This window comes from Salvelinus namaycush, chromosome 3, assembly GCF_016432855.1.
Source record: "Salvelinus namaycush isolate Seneca chromosome 3, SaNama_1.0, whole genome shotgun sequence".
Lineage (NCBI taxonomy): Eukaryota > Metazoa > Chordata > Actinopteri > Salmoniformes > Salmonidae > Salvelinus > Salvelinus namaycush.
Window position 1 is genome coordinate 18,948,720 of NC_052309.1, and position 19,283 is coordinate 18,968,002.

At 44.3% G+C, this 19,283-nt stretch overlaps 1 pseudogene; it reads right to left on the reverse strand.

Moving 5' to 3' along the window:
• Positions 1–216: 216 nt before the first annotated feature.
• On the reverse strand, positions 217–18,346 carry LOC120043222 (annotated as a pseudogene).
• Positions 18,347–19,283: the final 937 nt, after the last annotated feature.

Below are 19,283 nucleotides of genomic sequence, written 5' to 3' on the forward strand. Positions count from 1 at the left end.
GTGCTGAACAAAGACTGGATTACTTAGAGCCGTGGCTCCAGTTCAGTCAACTCCAACAGACAGGCTCCAATAAGGACGCTGCCATTAGCTATGCTATTCCCCTTCCTCTTACCAGCTACCAAAGCATCATTCATCAGTAAAAAACAAACCAATACTAAAGAGACGGCCACACACAGACATCATATCAGAAGAGATTTTTATTTGTAAATGTCAGTGAGCAGAGAATAAACAAAAACCATAAAGAAATAAACAGCGGTATAAATTTTTGCATATAAAATAAGAGTGTAACAGCATTTTAATACGGAAGATAATACAATAGAATAAAGAGGATTAGAAGACACATATTTATATTCATATGAGCACGGGTGGCATTCCAGTAGCATAAACAATTGATCAAAGTCACAAACACAGGACGAAGTGCAGGGAAATGGAATCACACTTTAAAAGACATGTAGGTGTAATGTGTTAAAATTTAAAGTTTGGTGTAACCAAAGAAAGAAAGTGATAGAGAGAAAACACAAAAATATGCACAAAAAATTTCACAAGCCTCTAGCTACGACTGTCTTTTGAAAGTTTTAGTTTTATTTACAGCTTGGTCGAGTCCGTTTGCTCAAATATTAGTCACTACACCACTACATTTAATATTAACCACTTCTTAAAAATAAAAAATGTTATCAGATTTGTTTCCTGAAAAATATTCTAAACATTCCAGTACTAGCCAGCAGTGTGGCTGTGGTGAGAGAGTGATGTCTCTCCCTCAGATTGGCTGTGTCTTATTTACATGGGGGAAGAGTGTCAGTGCAGCTGAGGATTTGGCAGGGTTAAGGATGGGCTGAAAACATTCTCTGTGCCCCAGACTGCTTCTAAGAGAGGAGAGGGAGGTGGTCTCTGTCCATGGTCCTGATATTGCCCTGAACGCACAACAAGGCTTCTACAGAGGCTCCTGTAAACTGTCCATTACAGAACGTCCTACAGTGCCTGGAGTTGTAGTGTACTGAACCTGTGGTCTGTGCTGAAGAAGTGATTAGAGCACATTTACAGGCTGTCATAGCCAAAGAGATACTGTACATGTGGCAAGAGGACAGAGACTGTCCACCCTTTCCCCTCCTTATGCCTTTACCACACACCCAAACCTGGGGTCACAGGACTCTGTCTAACCCTAACCGTAACCCACAACCCTGGGGCCGTGGTCACAGGACTCTGTCTATGAGCCTTAGAGAGGGCCACAGTGCAGAGCCAATCACACTGGGCCAGCTCGGCATAACGCTAATACAACGTTACAACAACGCTGATACAATATCGAAATAATGCTGGTTCTAAGTTTATAAAACACTGATCCATCACCTTTACACTGTTACATTATTTAAACAAAGTTTTAATGCAGTACAGGATTCTACCAATAATTATGGAAAAAGGTTACAATCGTGGATAAATTATCTAAGTTACCACAAAATCCTGCTTGGACAAGATTTTAAAAAGCAGCTGGATATACTTTGATGGTCACCATTAAAGGTAACACAAAATCAGAATCTGTTCTTATGCTTACTAGTCATATTACTACAATGAACCTTACATTTCAAAATGTTAATGCCACGGTATGCATTCTCACATGAGATTTGTATTTTTGTGACAAAGTTGAGCTAGCCTCTTTCTTCAAATGTATGTTAGTGTAGGCTTATCTTCAGTGGTTCTTCATCCTTAGGATGAATCATGCAACACGTCTTGTCTACTCCATTCCTTAAAGAGCTAAAGCAAGTTCTCTAAATAAACAAGAAGGTAGTGTAATTCATGTCGTCATAAGAAGCAACTACTTTGCATTTTAGAGAAACATCAAAAGTTTCATTGAAAACAAACATTCAGATGTTTTTTTCTTTAGAATGCTATAATGCAGAGCTAGATCACTACATGAATTCCAGGTACATGAAATCTATCTGAATCCAAAATACAGCTCATGCCCTCTTCTTTTCTCTGCTCTTCCTCCCCCTCCCACCCCACATACACCACAAACCAATAACCTCTGCCTGAAGTGGGCTGTGATGACCATATGAGTAAAAGTACAGCAATTGCCCACTACCAACATTTTGACATATGCTCACTACATCCACAATGCTGGGACTATCAGATTGAACTATCAGATTGAACTATCAGATTGAATGGCATAAGAAAAATAAAGATCAAGGCTTCTATTGAGGGAGGACGCTCTGCAGTATGGGTGTAAAGGGTCTTGGTGTCCATGGTGATTGGGTTTGGTGTTAGCTTGGCTTACTTCTTGTCCTTCTTGGTGGACTTCTTCTTGCTGGCGGGGGTCTGGGCAGCGTTGAGGACGTCGACCTGGGGCATGGCCTGTGGCGGGCCCTGCAGGGCCTGCTGGGGCATCATCTGCTGGGGGTTGGCTGTCAGGGTGGCCGTGCTGCCGGGGATGTAGACGTTCTGGCGGTAATCAGGCACATGCTGCATGGGGAACTGGGCGTTGTAGCGGGGGTCAAGGGTCGCAGTCGCCTCGCTCACCTCTGAGAGAGAGACGGGAGGGAGGCAGAGAGGGTTATAGCTGGGTGTGTTGTGCTGCTGTGAAGAGAGAGTGACTCGTTACTCACTGAGAGTCATTGCTGCACTGCATTGCAGCTCCAGCTCAGCACTCTGTTCTGAGCCTGCCAGCCCCTCCCCTCCCCACAACATATAGAACCTCTGCTCTCTCACACAGAGATCAGATGTAAATAACTTCACACAGCACATTCAGATATAATCAAATATAATTTAGAATTGAGGATTAGCTACACTGACTAATCACACGGTAATAGAGAGAGAGGCAGTGCACAGGTTTCTGAGTGACTGCAGCTGGGGAGCATTGAAACAAAGAGCTCTGTGTCCCATAGCCCTCTGTGTTGCTTCATTCATACACAGGGACTGTAGAGAATCACACTGTGCTCTACACATGTGTAATTGGCAGCATTTATCTCAGTGTGTCCTAATGGAGGCAAACACAGGAAGGATGTGTTGTTTCCTTATCAACTGCCACTCTGATCTAACAAAGTTGTATGCACTTAGAATCTAGTGCCTGAGATGTTGCTCTCCAACAGGGCTCTCTCTGTAGCTCTACCCCGTGGCAGAGAGATCTCTATCTCACCATCAGTCCTCAGATGAGAACAGAGATACTTCAGTGCTCTCTCTCTCTCTCTCTCTCTCTCTCTCTCTCTCTCTCTCTCTCTCTCTCGTTCTTTTGGAATTTGAGAGTTTGTTGTGGAGGGCTCTGTCCTAACTTTTGATTCTGTCCTTGGTCTTTTCTTTCAATTTTTGTTTTCTATGGTGGAGGGTTAAAGCACTATTTGTTTTAGCAGTATCCACAGGTTTTTTCAAAGTTAGGGTGGAAGAGGACACTGTTTTAGCTTCCTAGGGTTTGGAAGGTGTGGTGTGTGCGATGGCTTCTCAGCTTAGTGCAGAGGAGAGGCTGTCGTTACGGCATGGTTTCAGGTGTATTCCTGAGAATGGAGTTAAGGTGGAGGAGGTTCTGCTCGCGGTCGTTGAACAGGTAGGAGCTGAATTTATACATTCCACTTCCAGAATGAATAAAGCTGTGGTTGTGTTCAAGAAAAGAGAACATTTGGTTGGTAGGCTCATTGCTAGTGGAATATTGGTATGGGGTGTGTTGGTGCCAATTTCGCCTCTTTTTACCCCTTCGACCAGGGTGAAGCAGAGGGGTCAAAGTATACGGTGAAGGAACTGACAAGATTCCTGAATGAGACCAAGGGGAAAAAAGAGGCATTTTCTTCTGATCCGAGAAAGTTTGTAAGATCAGTACAACATGCTATGAAAAATGAGGGGCATGGTGTCCTCTCACCCAGGAAACAGTTTAGGTTGAGGAAGTGGGTCACAACAGTGCGTAAGATTGACCTTCAGACACTGTTTAGATTAATAGTTTCTTTCTGGCACTGTGGCTTTTTGAGCTTTGCTATTGGTCTCTTCCTTTGCTGGCTTTTCTCCCACTTCTTATGGAGATTCTTTGGGTAGGCTTTCTTAACTTCTTTGGGGTAGGGGGCAGTATTTTCACGTCCGGATGAAAAGCATGCCCAGAGTAAACGGCCTGCTACAAAGTCATAAAAGCTAGAATCTGCATATTATTAGTAGATTTGGATAGAAAACACTCTGAAGTTTCTAAAACTGTTTGAATGATGTCTGTGAGTATAACAGAACTCACCAGGCAGGCAAAAACCTGAGAAGAAATCCATCCAGGAAGTGGGAAATCTGAGGTTGGTCGATTTTCAACTCAGCTCCTATTGAAGATACAGTGGGATATTGGTAATGTTGCACTTCCTAAGGCTTCCACTAGATGTCAGCAGTCGTTAGAACCTTGTCTGGTGCCTCTACTCTTTAGTGGAGCCTAAGGAGAGAGGAATGAGTCATGTCTGCCATGAGGTGACCATGCGCGTTCACGTGAGAGCGAGCTCTGTTCCATCGCACTTCTGAAGACACAGGAATACTCCGGTTGGAACATTATTGAAGAATTATGTTAAAAACATCCTAAAGATTGATTCAACACTTAGTTTGTCATGTTTTTACGGACTGTAATATAACTTTTTTAACTTTTCGTCCGTACTTTCCGCTGGACCTGCCCGCGCCTCGTGAGTTTGGAAAGTGTACTGAACGCTAGAACAACAAGGAGGAATTTGAACATAAATGATGGACATTATCGAACAAAACAAACATTTATTGTGGAACTGGGATTCCTGGGAGTGCATTCTGATGAAGATCATCAAAGGTAAGTGAATGTTTATAATGTTACTTCTGACTTCTGTTGACTGCATAATATGGCGGCTATATTTGTGTCTTGATTGGGCTCTGAGCGCTTTTTTGAAATCTGACACAGCGGTTGCATTAAGGAGAAGTGCATCTAAAATTCCATGCATAACAGTTGTATCTTTTAGCAATGTTTATTATGAGTATTCCTGTAAATTGATGTGGCTCTCTTTAAAATCAAAGGATGTTTTGTGACTTCTGAATGTAAGGTGCCAATGTAAACTCAGATTTTTGGATATAAATATGAACTTTACCGAACAAAACATACATGTATTGTCTAACATGAAGTCCTATGAGTGTCATCTGATGAAGATCATCAAAGGTTAGTGATTCATTTTATCTATATTTCTGCTTTTTGTGAATCCTCTCTTTGGCTGGAAAAATGGCTGTGTTATTCTGTGAATAGGCACTCACTTAACATAATCGTTTGGTTTGCTTTCGTCGTAAAGCCTTTTTGAAATCGGACACTGTGGCTGGATTTACAACAAGTGTATATTTAAAATGGTGTAAAATACATGTATGTTTGAGGAATTTTAATTATGGGATTTCTGTTATTTTGAATTTGGCGCCCTGCAGTTTCACTGGCAGATACGTACCCTAGAGAGGTTAATATAAATGGCACCAGAGATGCGGGAAAGAGGAGTGTGTTGGGTGAATATGTAAAACAAAAAAAAGTACAGGTGTTGTATCTGCAGGAGATGCATAGTCATGTGGTCAATGAAGTCGATTTGGGGATCTGGTGGAAATGGGGCAAGTGTTTTGAGCCATGGGACAAATTTTAGTGCAGGGGTGACCGTCCTTTTTGTACCGGGTCTGTCTATAAAAATGTGCTCCTCAAAGGAGGTGTGTAGGGGTAGGCTGCTTGTTGTAAAAGCAGAAATGAACAACATGGGTTTTGTCTTTATAAATGTGTATGCACCTAACACAGGGAGAGAGAGGGGGGTTCTGTTTTGGAGTCTTAGACAGGAACCCTCACAGGTAACGCCTGAGGAGACACTGTTGGTCGGCGGGGGACTGGAACTGTACAATAAATTTTAAGAAAGACAGAAATGGGGAAGAGCCTCATTTAGGGTCAGTGGGAGTGTTAAGAGCCATCATTAATCAGTTCGACCTAGTGGATGTTTGTAGACCTAAACATCCTGACAAAAGACAGTATACATGGGTGAAGGTCTTTGGGGCTAGGGTGAGTGCAGCCCGACTTGATCATTTTTACATGTCCAGGAATCAGAGCAATAGGCTGTTGGGCACTACCAATCTCCCGATGGGTTTTTCGGATAACCACATAACCATGGCTCAGCTGTCTATTTCACCAGGGCCTCGGCATGCATCCTATTGGAAGTTAATGAAAAGCTCTTACAAGATGCCACTTTTTGCTCAGGTTTGCAGATTTTTGGGGAAAGGTGGAGGCAGCAAAGAGAGGAGTATGAGTCTCTGAGTCAATGGTGGGATGTGGGGAAAGTCCAAATTCGGCTTATCTGTCAACAGTATACAGCTTTCTCATCCTCAGAGGCTAGGAGAGTATTGGGGGAACTCGAGCATCGTATTAGTGAGATAGAGATGGTGGGGCAAGGCAATGTAGGCCTCCAGGCTAATTTAGCTGAATTGCGTAGGGACCTGGGCAGTTTTTTCCAGGTTAAAGCAAAGGGAGCACTTGTAAGAGCAAGGTTCTCCATGCTCAAAGAGATGGAAGCTCCCAGCTCTTTCTTCGTAGGTTTGGAAAAACAGAGCAGTGAAGCTAAGGGCATACATTGTCTACGGCTGTCTGATGGGCGGGTGACCTCTGTGGTGGGGGAGATGCGGGAGCGGACTGTGGAGTTGTATACTGAGTTGTATAGGGCAGAACTGTGTGATCCTATGTTTGCTCAGGTCTTGTTTGCAGAACTCCCTAAGCTCTCTCTGGCACAGAGGGATGAAATGGACATTCCTCTGTTGTCCCATGAACTGGCAGAGGCCGTAACCCAGATGTCCCCTGGCCGTGCACCGGGGGTCGATGGAATCCCAGTGGAGTTTTATAAAATATTCTGGGGAATAATTGGACTTTTGCGTGTTGCGTGAATGCGTCGGGGTAGGAGAGTTGCCGATGAGCTGCCGTCGGGCGGCTCTGATTCTCCTGCCCAAAAAAGGGGACTTGTGTGAACTTAAGAACTGGAGGCATTGCTCTGTGCGGACTACAAGGTATTTGCCAAGGTCCTCTCTAACAGAATGAAGTCCCATCTGGACTTTATAGTACACAAGGACCAAACATATTGTGTACCGGGATGGTCAATCACAGACAACTTGTTCTTAATCAGGGACATGTTGGACTTGTTGAGAGGTTTTAATGTGAACTTTGGACTGGTCTCTTTAGATCAAGAGAAGGCTTTTGATAGAGTGGCCCATGAATATCTGTTTAACTTCTCTGGGATACGCTAACGTCCCACTTGGCCAAAAGCCAGTAAAAATGCAGAGCGCCATATTCACATAAATTACTATAAAAATCTAACTTTCATGAAATCACACAAATCACACATGTTACACAATAAATGTATGTTTTGTTCGATAATGTGCATATTTACATCCAGAAATCTCAGTTTACATTGGCGCCATGTTCAGAAATGCCTCCAAAATATCCAGAGAAATTGCAGAGAGCCACATCAAATAACAGAAATACTCATCATGAACTTTGATGAAAGAAACATGTTTTACATAGAATTAAAGATACGCTTGTTCTTAATGCAACCGCTGTGTCAGATTTTTTTTTTAAATTACGGAAAAAGCAAACCATGCAATAATCTGAGACGGCGCTCAGATAGAAACAACATTTCTCCGCCATGTTGAAGTCAACAGAAATACGAAATTACATCATAAATATTCCCTTACCTTTGATGATCTTCATCAGAATGCACTCCCAGGAATCCTAGTTCCATAATAAATTGTTGTTTTGTTCGATAATGTCCATTATTTATGTCCAAGTAGCTACTTTTGTTAGCGCGTATAGCACACATATCCAAACGCTCGCGCAGATCCAGGCGAACGTCAGACGAAAACTTCAAAAAGTTATATTACAGGTCGAATAAACTTGTCAAACTAATTAGAGAATCAATCTTTAGGATGTTGTTATCATAAATATTCAATAACGTTCCAACCGGAGAATTCCTTTGTGTCTATAGAAGTAATGGAACGCAAGTCGATATCATGTGGAATGCGCGTGACCAGGAACTGGCTCTCTGCCAGACCACTGACTCAAACAGCTCCCATCCGGCCCCACATCACAGTAGAAGCTTCATTCAACGTTCTACAGACTGTTGACATCTAGTGGAAGGCGTAGGAAGTGCAAACAGATCCATATCCCACTGGGATTTCAATAGGCGATGAGTTGAAAATCGACCAACCTCAGAATTCTCACTTCCTGTTTGGGTTTTTTCTCAGGTTTTTGCCTGCCATATGTTCTATTATACTCACAGACATCATTCAAACAGTTTTAGAAACGTCAGAGTGTTTTATATCCAATAGTAATAATAATATGCATATATTAGCATCTGCGACAGAGTAGGAGGCAGTTCACTCTGGGCACGCTATTCATCCAAAGTGAAAATGCTGCCCCCTTATCCTAGAGAAGTTAATGTGATGTCTGTTTTTGGGTTTGGGAAAAGTTTTTTTTTGACCAGTGTGAAGATGTTGTATGCTGGGACGTCATGTATGGTCAAGGTGGGAGGGGGGCTCAGTAGGCCAGTCTGGATGAGACGGGGCATTAGACAAGGATGCCCTCTATCGGGGCCGTTATATACACTAGCCATTGAGCCTTTTTTGTAGGAGACTGCCGGGAGTGTGCTGGACAGGCATGGGTGTGTTGACAGGCATAGCCGTGTCAGCATATGCAGATGACGTTTCTGTGACGGTCAGGGATGGTCAGGATATGCAGGCACTAGAGACTAGTCTGAAGGTGTACGAGGGAGCTTCATCAGCCAAGGTAAACTGGGGCAAGAGCAAAGCTCTGGTATGTGGGGCATGGGGGGATAGGGCACCTCCTCTGCTTCCAGGGGGTTTGCAGTGGGGTTGTGAAGGGCTTAAAGTGTTGGGGGTGTACCTGGGCTCGGAGAGGTGGGTCAGGAAGAACTGGAAGGGGCTGTCACAGGCAGTGGTGTCAAGACTGGCCAGGTGGAGGTGGCTCCTGTCCCAAGTGTCATATAGAGGGAGGGTGCTGATAATCAACAACCTGGTGGCATCTTCCCTTTGGCATAAACTGGCTGCCGGTAAGGGGGGTGTTTGAGCGGCCAAAGGGGGAGGAGCCACCAATGTTTCGCCACTGCAGGTGATGGCAGAGACTGGGGACAGGCAAGGGGGTCTGGAGGTCTTGTTAGATTTTAACACTCCGAGCCTGGGGGAGTTTGAGGGTGTGGGAGGTAAAGCCCTCTACAACCTCTACAACCTAAGGTTAGGAACATTAGAAGCCTAACAGGAGTGAAGGCACATCAGTGGCAGGGGCTATGTGGGGCTGAGAGTATGGTGGATTTTAGATGGAGGGGGCTCTACAAACCCCCAGTACCAAAGAGGTCAGGGGACCTCCAGTGGAGGGTTCTTCATGGAGCCCTGGCCACTAACAGCTGGTTGGCACAGATTGAACCAGTAGTTGGGCAGGGGTGTCCTTTCTGTGTTATGAGAGAAACTGTGATTCGTGTGTTTTCTGTGTGCGCCAGGTTAATGCCATTAATGTCTCTGTTGAAATGTCTGTGTGAGAGGTTAGGGGTGGTTTTTACTGTTGGGATGTTCATAATGGGGTACAGGTATTCAAAAAAGGAAAAGGCCAAATGTGTTTTGTTGAATTTTATGTTTGCTCAGGCAAAGTTGGTTATTTGGCTAACAAGGAGGAACAGGGTCAAAGGTGGGGGGATAACAGACCCTTTACTATTGTTTAATGGGATGGTGGTGAGGTTTTAATGACATGAGAATGTTTCATTAAAGAAAGACAAAGTCTCTCTTTCTCTCTCTCTCTCGTATACTGAGGTAACATTGTGAGGTAGCTAAAGACAGAGAAGGCAAGGGGATTTCTGGGAGATGTAGGCAGCAGACTCACCATTGGCAGCAGCCATCAGAGCCTGGATCTGCTCAGCCTCGGTGGGGGGGGTGGGCCAGGGTCCTGTTCCAGCTACGACACCACCTGCCCCCGCAGGATGGGGGCCAGCTCTGGAGGAGAGGAAGGGGAGGAGTTAGTATAACAGATACACACAAATCTCTCTCATCCACTGTGTCTTGCACTCTCTCATGAACACACACACTCTCATATAATGTGAACCTCTCTCTCTCTCTCGCTCTTTCACAAAGACACAAAACAGAGGACATTCTCTTCCCATCATGATTGTCAGCCTGGCAACACTCAGCCTCCAGCAGCCATTTTGAGTGAGCAGTGCTCCCGGAGCATCACAGAGTACAGACAATATGGAGGCTGGGAGAAGACAGATCAAGACGTGCTATAGATGTTATTAGGTAGCACAGATCCACAATACGCAAGCTGACACACATACACTGAAACACACAGAGTAAGGACTAACTGAGCTGTTTGGATGCTGCCCAGATGCTATGTGTCTTGTACACATGCTGTGTGTTACTGTGTGGGTGGGAGAGTGAGAGACAGAGAGAGAAAGGAAAAAAAGAGGGGGACGAAGAGAAAATGTGTGCATGTTTTTATTTTGGAGAGTGGCTGAAGATGATCAGATATTATATGGTTCTTCTCAATCCCTTAATTTACCATCAAATATGTTCAAATTTGAAATGCAGGATTGGGGAGATACGTTGAATTTTGTTTGCTGGGTTTATTACAGCCATAGGGGAGTCAGTAACACACACACCCGCTAGCATAACCACATACACTCACACACAAACAGACAGATAGACAGAGACAGACCGACAGAACCACAGGAACATGTACATTTACACTACGAATAAAAGGACAAACTACACAGTTCAGTGAAGCCTACAAACCCAAAGTATAAAACAAAGACTACGGAACAGTGCTGAGCTAAGCACATCCACAAACACCACAAAGCCTCGACCCATTTCAGCTACACAGCTAGACCGCAAGAGCATGTACAGATTATCACACACTCAAAAGCCAGAAGCCAGGCTTGACTACACACAGCTGCACCAAGCCTACAGCCAGTCAGACAGCATCACGTATAAGACCAGGAGGCCACCTTGCACACTCAGCACAGCCCACTCTGCTCTACCTACTCCACTCTACCTCGCCTTCCCGTACGGTGTCCATCTCTGCTGGGTGCTGGTGCTGTACCTGTATGTGCTGAAACACAGACAGGGGAAACAGTTCTGGCTATCACTCCTTCAGCCCCATGCCAATCAGATGGACTCCTTCATTAGCCAACAGGGTTCCTTTTCAGTTTCTAGAAAAGGAACTACAATACAATGGTGTGTCACATTCTGATTTGTGCCGCCACAAAATAGAAATTGCGCAGTGACTAATTACATGTCATTGTCCATATGTTAAGGAATCTACTGTCTCACTTTCTTTGAATGATACAGTATGCAATCAGTGGCTAATAACTCCAAGACACTCAGACGCTCAACATTTGCTCCACCAATAGAGCCACAACCTGTTAATCAAGATGTATCAGATAATCCAAGCATCTTCTACAAAAGCAAATGATGCAGCAAGTCACATCTACCATTACTGTCTGAAATGACAATACAGTGTGAAAGACATTGCTAATCTAAAGCAGGCCTTATACTCACAACACTACCACAACCACAGGACTGCCCCTACCTCTACACTAGCGTACTTTTAACCTCACCCACACAACAGTCATCCGATCTCTATTGATTGATTTCTTCTGGAAGCACACTGACAACTAAACAATCATCACACTATCTATAAATCACTTCTACTCAACTACTACTGAAGGACTCACAATTACTATCACAACTACCATATAACAACCATTAGATGACCCATTACTCAGTGTTATTGGATCTGTGTGGAGAGTAGTGGGGCACCAATGTGTACTTTCTGTTCAAACAGACAACTGCCTTAGTCTTCACATCTTTCAATGGAATACATATCGTAGGCACAAATCATTAATTCACATTGTGGTAATTAAATTAAATTGTGAATGCGTATAGGAATGAGGGACGTGTGTGTGTGTGTGTGTGTGTGTGTGTGTGTGTGTGTGTGTGTGTGTGTGTGTGTGTGTGTGTGTGTGTGTGTGTGTGTGTGTGTGTGTGTGTGTGTGTGTGTGTGTGTGTGTGTGTGTGTGTGTGTGTGTGTGTGTGTGTGTGTGTGTGTGTGTGTGTAGGTGCACGTGTGATGTATATATTCAAAGAAGCTGAACACCTACCCGCTGGGTCCAGGTCTCTGTACCTGCTGGTTTAAGCGCCAGTCATTGTTGGGTGGATTTTGCTGGAGAGAGAGGAGAAACTGTTAGAAATGCCACTGATGGCATGTCATCTTCAGTCATCAGCACTGGAAGCCATTTTGTCCTTCAGTGGGCCAAGAAGAGAGCAGATGTCACATGGGGATAGAAGACAAGAGGGAAAGAGACAGTGCTAGAGAGAACGATAGAGAAAGCATTGTGAGAGAACATGTGAATTATTGAACTGACTATTTTGCCAGTGACGTGCTTGAGCGAGTCCGCTGAGAGGAAGGATCAAACATACTCCTGTTACAAGCAACTTCAAAACAAGCTTAATAATGCTAAATATTTAACCACAGTTCTCCCAACGTATTGACAAAGGAGCTTTCCACTCAAGCTATATCTGCTATAGATTAGGAAATATATCATTCCAGACCCTGGATCATTAGCCAAAGCCAGGCTGAGAGAGAGAGAGAGAGACTGTATATATACATAATATGACATTTGTAATGTCTTTATTTATTTTTCTTTACTCTTTTGGAACTTTTGTGAGTGTAATGTTTACTGTTAATTTTTATTGTTTATTTCAGTTTTGTATATTATCTACTCCACCTGCTTTGGCAATGTTAACATATGTTTCCAATGCCAATAAAGCCCCTTGAATTTAATTGAGAGAGAGAGAGAGTCAGTCAGTGGGGCTGTAATCTGCAGCTCTGCCCTGCCCCACTGATACTCTAAACCCTGGGCTGGATTACACAGACAGAGCCCTGCCAGGCCTGCAGCCTAGAGAAGCCCTACGGCCAGGCCTGTAATACTCTCATACTCTGGACTACTCTCTATGAATGGGTGATGTGCCATGCAGGAGTTATTACTGTACTTTCATATGAAGCAACAAGGGGTCATGAAGTTCAATAAACAGATATGCTCTGCGATATATGACAAATATAGGTCTGATTAAAAGCAGGTCAAATGTGTGAATAGTATACAGCAAAAACCGATCCTCTCTATGAAGGTCTATTTCCATCTATTTATGACTGAGGCTTGACTCAGGGAGTTGCCAATTTAAGGGATGAGTCACATAAAGTCAGACAGAGAGAAAGTCAGGCACTCTGTTTGGTGAGGTCATGAGTGGTGGCTACTGGCTATAGGTTCAATGCAACAACCCCAATCTATTAGCTTTACCTCATTCAATAAGCAGTCAAAGGTCAACAGCTGACCTCAATATCCTCATTATTATGACCCGTACTGCCACATACCCCCACATCCTACTCACCATGTCCCTCCCCATGCCTGTCACTGTGCAAATGATCACATGTTGAGTGAGAACACCCTCGGTGTAATAGCATGTCTAGTACAGAGAGCGTTCCCCCACAGTCATATGAAATATTCAGTCTCCCCCTGGCAGACAAGAGGATACACCACTGGGATTTAAGCACTTAATCACAAACAAAACATTCTGTACTTCCCTGAGAATTCACAAGTGTCTTTAAATCGCTAAGTATTTTCCTGAGAGGTAACCATAAGTGGTTTAAACCCTGTCGCGTTAGGCTAGGCTATGCTAGTCAGCTTTTTTGATGAGGAGGATCCCGGATCCGGGAGGGTGACTCGTTAGAGGTTTTAACATCTAAACACTCACACATATACAGATGCACTCTTACATTTAAGTCTTGACATGGTCTTATCTCAGTAGTTTGAGAGAGCCCTCACATAGGCTTCATTGCTATTGCATTTGCTGAAGAGGGTTACACTCAGAGTGTTCTGGTTCATCATGGGAGTTTTAACGAACACAATGTCCCTGTCACTGCTGCCCCACCCCCCTCCACCTTCATGTAGCGCAGCGACCCGTCCGTGTTGAGCTGCAGGTGGAGGTCTTTATGAGAGTGGGAGTGAAGGGCTTGCTTGGGGCCCAGGCCCAACCAAGTCAGGTAGCCTCTGTGTCTCATCCAGCGCATCACCACGCCAATGCTTGTCACCAAACACACAACCGAGACACAGGCCAGATAGCCAATCAGAGCCAGGGTAAGGCCAGAGCCCTGCTGAGCTGGGAGGACGTGTCTGCACCCTTCTCAGACGCAGTGATATTGACTGGCACACTGGTGGAGAGAGCAGGCTTGCCACTGTCCTGCACCAGCACTGAACATAGCATCTTCTTCCTCAAATCTATGGGCCGTGCACATGGAAGAGCCCTGCGTCTCTCCCAGAGAGGCCGTAGAAGAGCCAGGCGTTGTGGCCACTGTCTGGGTCCCCGCACACCACCCTGTTGACCAGGGGCCTCATTTATAAAAAGATTATTAGATTTATACTTGAACTTAGTCGTAAGATCATTTCCGATGGTGTGCTTACGTTGGATTCATAAAAGATACTGAGTATAAAAAACCTTGCTTACGCAGGTTCTAAGAAGCCCATTTGTAACTTATGCACCTGTGATCTATAAATCGCAAATTAACTTCAAGTTGACGGCACCTGAACGTGCCTTACAATCCGCAATTTCCCTTTATAGAATGCTAGCTCAAATGAGGGTTTAGTCAGGAATAGCCATGAATCAAAAGAGAAAAGCAAACTTTTTGGAAGACAAGATCACAGCGATGGTAGAGGAGATTGAAGACAGGCAACACGTATTATTCGGTAGACTAAATAGTGGGTTGACAAACAAAGCCAAACAGGTAGCTTGGGAGTGTGTCACCACTTAAGTGAACGAGGTGGGGCAGCAAGACAGAACTGTGGCTGATGTGAAAAATAAATGGTCTGACCTTAAACTGCAAGGGAAAAAAAGAATAGCCATACATAACCAGCAGGAAACTCACTTACGTCAAGTCTAGACTTTGCGTAGAGATAAGATAATTCCCATGTCAAAGTAAAGTTTTATAAATAACTACTTATACGTGGTTTTCTGCATAAGTCATACTTAAGATCAAAATTGATCCTAAGTCTATTTTATAAATGAGGCCCCAGGTGTCGTAAACCAGCCGAGCGGGGTACAGACAGCTGCAGCACACCGTCTGGGGGCGGAGCGGGGTAGATCAGGGCAGGGGCGTGGTCATTCTCATCGATACAAACACATGCATGGTCACATTGGAGCTCTGTACGGTTATCCCCGCCTCCTTAACCTGCACCTGCACCTAGAACACATTCACCTGCTCGTGGTCGAGGGCACGAATGGAATGCAGGTCACCGTTCTCAGAGTTTATGTAGACCAAAGAGGACACGGCCGAGCCTTGCACCTCATGATCCAGGATGGAGAAGGAGAGGCGGACGTTCTGGCCGAGGTCCTGGTCGAATGCAGTCACAGTCAGGATGAGAGCACCATGGGCATTGTTCTCTGCTATATCAACCGAGTAGGAGGACTGGGAGAAGAGGGGGGAGTTGTCATTTACAACCGGAAGAGCGACCACAATAGACTGTTGTGCAGAGCGAGGGGGAGAGCCGGAGTCTGTGGCTGTGGCTGTCACGGTGATGGTGTATTCAGACACAGCCTCTCGGTCCAAAGGGCCGTCTGTAACCAGGGCATAGTGCTCCTCAAAGGGGGTATCAACCTAAATTAAAAATCAGAGGGAATGCGGACGTCAACCTCCCCATTTCTACAAGTGATCAAGGCTATAACAGTGTCTGATTATACGTCCTCCTGGACCACTTTAGATCCTGCATCTATGATTATCTTTGGGTTGTTGTTGTTCTTGTAATTGATTTTGACTTGAATGTGACAGGAGCCTTCCATGGCGGGGGCCCTGGCATGCACAGTGATGTCATACATGTCAGCCATTTCATAATCCACCACTCCTTTCACTCGGATTTCACCCGAAAACGGGAGAAATCCGTACTTACCAAAGAGTTAAGATATCTCCCCATTAAGACCAGAATCAGAGCCAGATGCCCTGAGTTTAGTCAATAATGTGCTTGGTGGAGAGTTTTCCAATAAACTAGCTGTTTTCATTAGCTGGTCAAGTACTGGAGCATTGCCATTGACATCTAGTATATTAATAAGAACAGAAGTAGTCCCTGATTTCTCAGGTTGTCCACCATCTACAGCCGTAAGCAGCAGGTGGAATACTGACTGCAGCAGGTGGAATACTGACTGCTTTTTAATGTCCAGAGGTTTCTCCAGTAATAACTCGGGGGATTTCCTGCCATCACTTTTTGATTCAACTTTCAATATGAACAAGTCGTTTGGACTGAGGATGTATGTGCGTAATGAGTTGATGTCTACATCTAGATCCTGTGTGCTGTCCAAACGAAACCTAGTGCCCGGTGCGGTAGCCTCAGACACTTCAAGATAAATATTTTTTGATGACAAAACGGTGTAATTCCTGAGGGTTTTGAAAAACATGTTGAACAGTAAGAGAACATGACAAAGTTAATGCACAAAGACGTTCTCTGTCCATAGTTTGTTTGATTACTAAAACTCGCGTTCACGTCAAAATACTTGGCAAAAGATTCAGACACAACTTGTGGGTTCACATGAATTAGTACGCCGAGGCCCAAGTCCTTCGCTATGTCCCGACAAAGGCCCTCCGTTTTAAATCCTCCAATACGGAATAAGAAAGTTAAGCGGAAAGTGATGCGCTGTATAAAGCGGAGAGGAGAGCCAGAGCACCGGCCATCCCAAGGCCTTTCTTCTTGTCTTCAAAACTCAGATTGTTCAACTCCTCATGTCGGGGAAATATCCTATTTTATCCTTGAACAACACAGTAACCAAAAATATCGATCCAAGAGCTTCAATAACTTTTAAATATGATAATTTAGAGAAAATAATTAAGAAGGTAAAACTGGGTGCCTGGGTCTCCAAACAAAGGCAGGACAATATAAGCGGCTCTCATTAGTTGTGCCACATCCGCTACACACGCGCGTGTAGGCGAACACACACACGCGCAAGTACACACGCACGCACACACACACCAAAACGAGTTATGTACGCCGAAATAAAAGATGAATAGGTCCAAATAAAAATGAAAGGATGAGGGAGGTAATAACAATAGACAATACAACTTCATCTTCGTTTTCTCTTGGTCTTACGGGAGAAAAAATGGGCAAAAGCTTTGATAAATCTGGTAAAACTTTTTGCCACCAAGAGACAAATTATATGAGTCCTCACAACTAGAAACCTTAACAATAGAGATATTATTATATAATTGCCACGAAAGTAACAATTTTCGTCAATTGAGTCATTCAATAAATATTTGAAATTGACACAAACATATCCGCAACGTAGCCTACCACATTCATCATCTAATAAATAAATAACATTGCACTGTCCTAATTCCTATGAAAAAATTGAGGGTTGAGTACTGACTGGATGTCTAGCACTTCGTTCAGTCTATGCTCACCTGTTGACTCTCGAACGTCCACGTACTGTCAGGTAAAGATGCGTCAAGCACGTTTATCATTTCCTTAAAGTCAGTAGTGCTGCTGGGTTTAACGAGGGTGAAATCACTGAACTCTGACATTGGAGAGAGACACGACCTGAACGACTGGCTCTGAGACAACAGGTCCCCTCCCAGGACCTCCACATACTTAATAGGGCCATCAGTGTTGAGCTGGATCTGCAGGTTTCTGTTGGGATTCTTGTATCCGTCAGAGTCAGCTCGTCTGATACAGCAACTCGAGCTGCTCCTACTGTTTCTAACGCACTTCACCACTAAGATGAGAAAAGTTAACAAAGACAAGACGGACACTGAGGCCAGAGAGATGATCAAATAAAAGGTGATTTTACTATTTCTCCTGCTGGGTTCTGCAGTTTTCTGGCGGTTTTCCGATATGGGTTCGCGTAGCCCGTCCTCTAACAGTATATTGACTGTGACTGTGGTGGACTGGACCGGCTCCCCATTATCCTTTATCTCTATATGCAGCCTCTGAGAGGAGTCATCCTGCTCTGAAACAGCACGTTTTGTCCTCACCTCACCTATGTAAAGATTAACACTGAACAGAGACGAGTCGGTGGCCTCCGTCAGCCTATAGGAAATCAAGGCGTTGTGGCCCGAGTCTGCGTCCACTGCCGATATCTTAGTGGCGAGGTGGCCTGCTTTAGCGGACCGGGGAATCTTCTGATGGGAAACAGAGCCCATTACAGTGGAGGGGTAAATAACAGCGGGTGCATTGTCGTTCTGGTCCATGATAAAAACATGAACCGTGTTATTGCTGCTCAGAGACGGAGAGCCGTGGTCCTTTGCCTGCACCTGAATCTGAAACACCTTCAGTTTCTCATAGTCAAAAGAGTGCATGCTGTAGATGCTACCGTTATCTGAGTTTATGTAAATATAGGAGGAGACAGACACGTCTTGTACTTTAGAGTCTAATATAGAATAGGAGATTTTAGCATTATCTCCAAAATCCATGTCCAATGCAGACACGGAACAGATAATAGAACCAGGTGTGTTATTCTCATTGAGATACACGGTATACGCATTGCTAGGAAACCTGGGTGGATTATCATTGACATCGAGGATACGTACTGGGATAGTTTTCCTGCTGCTCAGAGGAGAGAAGCCCGAATCAGTAGCTGTTATCTCTATGCTGTACTCTGGGAACGTCTCTCTGTCCAGAACACCATTGGTGACTAATGTGTAATGATTGGAAAAAGAAGGTTCTAATGTAAAAGGATAGCCTGGTGGGATTTGTAATGTCACTTTTCCGTTTTCCTCAGAGTCAGGATCCCATGCACTAATCAAAGCCACTACAGTCCCCTTGGGTGCGTCCTCACGCACTGGGCTTGGTGTAGAAGTGAGGGTAATTTGGGGAGGGTTGTCATTGACGTCTATGATATCAATCTGGACGCTGCACTGTCCCTCCATTTCAGGCATGCCTTTATCTTTAGCAATAATCTCGATTCTGTGTGAGGGAGTGTTTTCGTAATCCAGCATACCATTTAAATACATCTCCCCCGTTTTTGGATTGATGTCAAATAAAGTCTTTATGGACTGTGCAGTATGATCACCGAAAGAATATTCAATCTCACCATTTGGGCCATCGTCCAAATCCTTTGCCTCAACCGTTAAGAAATATGTGCCTTGTTGACTATTTTCCTTTAGAGACACTTCATATGACGATTTTTCGAATATGGGGTTGTTATCATTTATATCAAGGACAACAACGGTTATCTGCGAGGTCCCAGATCTGGCTGGAGAGCCACCATCCAAGGCTGTCAACAACAGTTGGTAT